Source organism: Citrus clementina, unplaced genomic scaffold (assembly GCF_000493195.1).
Source record: "Citrus clementina cultivar Clemenules unplaced genomic scaffold, Citrus_clementina_v1.0 scaffold_9, whole genome shotgun sequence".
In the NCBI taxonomy this organism is placed as follows: domain Eukaryota; kingdom Viridiplantae; phylum Streptophyta; class Magnoliopsida; order Sapindales; family Rutaceae; genus Citrus; species Citrus x clementina.
In genome coordinates, this window is record NW_006261964.1 from 27,076,036 (window position 1) to 27,080,728 (window position 4,693).

At 41.5% G+C, this 4,693-nt stretch overlaps 1 pseudogene; it reads right to left on the reverse strand.

Annotated features, from left to right (window-relative positions):
• Positions 1–592: 592 nt before the first annotated feature.
• On the reverse strand, positions 593–4,389 carry LOC18033316 (annotated as a pseudogene).
• Between the last annotated feature and the right edge of the window lie 304 nt (positions 4,390–4,693).

Consider the following 4,693-nt stretch of genomic DNA (forward strand, 5'->3'; position numbering starts at 1 on the left):
CCGTGGATGTAGGCTAAAAGCCGAACCACGTAATTTCTAGTGTTCTCTATTGTGCTTGTTCTTTATTTTCTTTCCAATTTCATTTTAGCTGCGGTCCTGCTTCACCCACTAATTTCCTAACAGAGGGCCCTGCTTATTTAGATCAAGTGAGATCACGGAAGAGTGATAAGTTCTGGATCTCATATATGTAGTAATCTCAAGTGTTCATTGTATTTGTTCTTGTGAATTGACTAAGTTATTGGTGAGGAATATTCTTAAATAGACCCACGCCTAATGACAGTTGCCCGGTTTTGTTCATTTTGCTTGCTTAAAGTAAGAACATGCAAAAAGGATTCTTTAATTATCTTTTGCTGTACTTCAGAAGGGTAATGATCAAACTGAAAAATAAATATTTCAGCAAAGGACATGGTGATGGTTAATGAATAACGATCAACAAAGAAAAATTTAAGCATGATTATCATTACATAGGAGGACTCAAACCACTCTTACATATGCGGAATACACAATTGTTCACAGCTAGCACACACAGAAGAAGTGAACACACCGCTGGCTCATGTGTGTTTCATAAATTTACATAAAATGTTGCTACTTGCTAGTCAGAATCAGCTTCCATTACAAGCCTTCGCGAGATAATTCTCATAGTTGGTCGAGATTGGGGATTCGCATGTATACATAAGAGAGCAAGGTTCATTATTGAAGATAACTTATCAGTCAGCGACGGAAGTGTAGGTGGTGAAAGACGAGTATCTAGCACAGATCCCAAGTGGATTCTTCCATCATTCATTGAGTTTAGTTCCCCTGGATGCTTTCCCATCAAAATTTCAAATGCCAAAACGCCGAAGCTATACACATCACATTTCTCAGTTACGGCCATTGTGTAAGCAAGCTCTGCAACAACAAAGACAGAGAATTAAATGGATAGTGAAATTGTTGATGCCAAAATCTGGATAAGTTGGTCAGATCTCAGATCCCTGCATCATCATTAAATTTGTTTGGTGGGAAGCTTGTTGATGCGGGATTCCGGTTCTCCTCGTTCTACGACCAGGATCTCTGCTCGATCAACGTCATCACGACCAGGGGGTCTCCTCGCAAGGCTTCTTCTCCAGAGGTTCCTGCGCACACAGACAGGTCAGAGTACGCCGGTTGTTTCCCCGGCGCAAACCCTCCGACGCTCAAGTCAGATATGAAGGTTCGGGGAACGCTTGGCACAAATCTTATGGCTGTTAGGTTGTTTTCTCTCTTTTAGAATCAAAATTGCTAACCCATTTACCTTCGTTGGCTACCTTTTTATAGGCTTCCTCTGAATCCCAGTTTTCCACTTTTTTCGAGACGGTATGGGACTCTGACTGCCGCGTTATGGGCAAACGTGGGATCTTGCGTGTTACGCCACGGTTCTGGGGAAAGCGTGGCTGTCGTGGTTTCGTGAGATCTTGTTTCCGCTTTTTTGGGGGACGGTATGGGACTCCGACTGCTGCGTTATGCTGCGTTATGGGCAAACGTGGGATCTTGCGTGTTACGCCACGGTTCTGGGGAAAGCGTGGCTGTCGTGCCTAGATTCTCGGGTTGGAGAGCAGGTCTTGCCAACTGCCGTCGACCGGGTCTCCTCGCCTCTCGACCTCTAGCCGGAATGGCCTTATGCCTCTTACAGGAAATTTGCCTCGCAGATGACGTGCTCGTGGACGAGCAGGATATTTCTGCTCCTGTTCCCCCGCGCACCAGGCTTTTACGGAACACACCGGTTCGCAGAACTCTGCCATAGGATATCTGCTCACCATGCCTGGTCTCGTCGACGTATTTCTCCCAAACAGAAATTAACATTGATTTCTTACTAAACAAACATTTGCAGCTTACCTGGAGTAACATAGCCATATGTGCCTGCAACTGCAGTCCAGTTAGATGAATCGGGCTTTAAGAACTTTGCAATGCCAAAATCTGCTAAATGAGCTTCCATGTCGGAATCGAGTAGAACATTTTTACTTGAAATGTCCCGATGAATCAAAGGTGGAACATGATTGTGATGCATGTAAGATAATGCATGAGCTACACCCTTAACAACTTGAATCCTTTTCACCCAATCAAACTCTTTTGCTTCCTTTTCATCGCTTAGAATTTTGGCTAAGCTTCCCATTTCCATGTACTCACAGACCAAAAATGTATGCATTCCTTCATAGCAGAACCCATAAAGCTTCACAATATTTCGATGCTTTATTTCTGTCAATGCTTTCACCTCGTTGCTGAAACCTTTTACATTCTCAATCCCAAAATCTCTGGCGTGCACATTCAGCTTCTTTACTGCAAACACTTGACCACCTTGCATTTCTGCTTTGTAAACTTTTCCGGAGCCTCCTTCTCCAATGCAGTACACATCATCAAAGTTTTCTGTAGCTTTAAGAATGTCATCATACACAATTCTCCCGTTAAAAACACATACTGAAAATGGATTTTCTCTCCTCGAAATAAATTCAGCTCTTGACTCTCTTCTTAATTTACGCCAACGGGTGAAGACAAAAATCCCTACAATTGCAAAAAAAATGAACAGAACACTTGCTAAAGGGGCAACAATAGCAACAACAAGCTTGTTATCCTTGTGCCCACCACCCTTATCTGTAGATAAGGCATTGCAGGGTCTTAAACCTTGAACTTTGCCGCATAAATCTTTGTTGTTGGTAAAAGCAGAAGATTGACTTGAAGAAAGACAGAGCCATCCGGAAGAGGACCCTTTAAGTTGTTGTATGAGAGGTTAACAGCCACTAAGCTCAGCATGCTGCTTAGCGAAGCAGGAATTTCGCCAGAGAGATTATTGTGGGACAGATTCAAACTCTGTAACCTTGTGAGCTTCCCAAGCTGTGCTGGAATCTCCCCAGTAAGTGAATTGTAACTCAAATCTTGTAAATCTTGTAGGCCAACAAGATTACCAATTTGGAAGGGGATCGTGGCAATCAAGTTGTTCTGGCTCAAATTCAAAATCCGCAGATCTCTCAATTCACCTATTTGATTTGGAATTGGCCCACTTAGCCTGTTCATTGACAAGTCTAATGAGTCTAAATTCAATAGTCCTCCAATTTCTTCGGGTATCTGACCTGAAATATTGTTACCATTCAGGCTTAAAGTAGAAAGCTCTGTCAAATTTCCAATATGGGCAGGTAATTCTCCTGAAAGCTGATTGGAGGATAGGTGAAGTTCTACTAGTTGGCTCAACGAACCGATCTCAGCAGGAATTTTACCGCCGATCGAATTACCAGCCAGTCCCAGCATGGTCAATTTTTGGCAGTCCCCCCATTTTGGTGAGATTTCACCCTGCAATCTGTTGTATCTCAAGTCTATGTGAGTGAGGTTTGGATAGACTCCAAAATCTTGGTCTAAATCTCCTGTGAGTTCATTAGATTCAAGCCGAAGTCTGTACAGAGACGAGCAGTTTTTAAGGCTTATTGGTATTGGACCGGAGAAATGGTTAACGTTTCCAGTGAAATTGATAAGCTTTCCTCCTTTACACACTTGTGGAGGTAACTGACCAGTGAAGTTGTTCTCAGATAGATGTAGAACAGATAACGACGAAAGATTTCCTAATCCTTCAGGAACTACCCCAGAGAATTTGTTAATGAAAAGGCGCAAATCAGTTAATTTGCTCAGAGTACCAATATTTGCAGGAATTTCTCCTGAAAGTTGGTTTGAAGCTACACTTAGAACCGCCAAATCACTCAAATTACCAAGAGATGAAGGAATGGGACCATTAAGAAAATTCCCATCTAGAGCTAGAAGAGTCAGCAATTTACAATTCCCTATCTCTTCTGGAATGCGGCCAGTAAGCATGTTATCCTCAAGGAGAAAATTTTTAAGACCCAAAAGACCAGTCGTGGGATGATTTTTGTCATCAGGAAACAAATGCGGGTCTATTCCTCCGGTCATATTGTTTCGGGAAACATCAAGCTCATAAACCTGAGTGAGATTAGCAAAAGAAAGAGGCAGTGTTCCATTGAAAGAATTTGTTGAAAGGTCAAGGAACTGAAGCTTTGAAAGTAGGCCAATATTGGTTGGTATGGTACCGAAAAGATAGTTTCTTTTAACATCAAAGCGAAGGAGGTTTGGAAATGAAGAGAAATCTAAGTCATGGAGGGTACCTGCTAGTCCTGTGTTTGCAAGGTTTATTTCTGTGACGCTTCCTGCATCATTGCATACAATTCCATGCCATTTGCAAGGACTTGGAGTGGTAGAATTTGAGCTATTATTAGCTGGCATCGCCCATGATTGAACAGTTGATTGGTTTACAAGACTTTCTTTCCATTTAAGCAAGGCTTCTGTTTCTGTTAGTGAACTTGCTTTGCAGAAACAAAGCAGTACCGCAAGAGCAGCAACATACGCAAGTGAGAGGTATTTTGTTTGGCTCGCCATAGGTTAGAAACTTATCTTCTTTTTTGTTTCATATGTGAGCTCAACTTTTGCTGCCCTTTGATAATTATATATGATTTGCTAATCTATATCTCAGGATGAAATTGACTATTTGGAGCTAACATGCAATTCATGAAATTCAATGAAATTCAAACTACGATATTCACAAAAAGGGAAATTATCAATGCATCATTTTTGTTTTGCCTTATGTTTATCCAATCACTAAAAAAATTATAATATGTTATCTGCACCACGTTTCTTTTCACATTTGTATCAACTAGTCACTTTTATACAAACACCTTTAAAT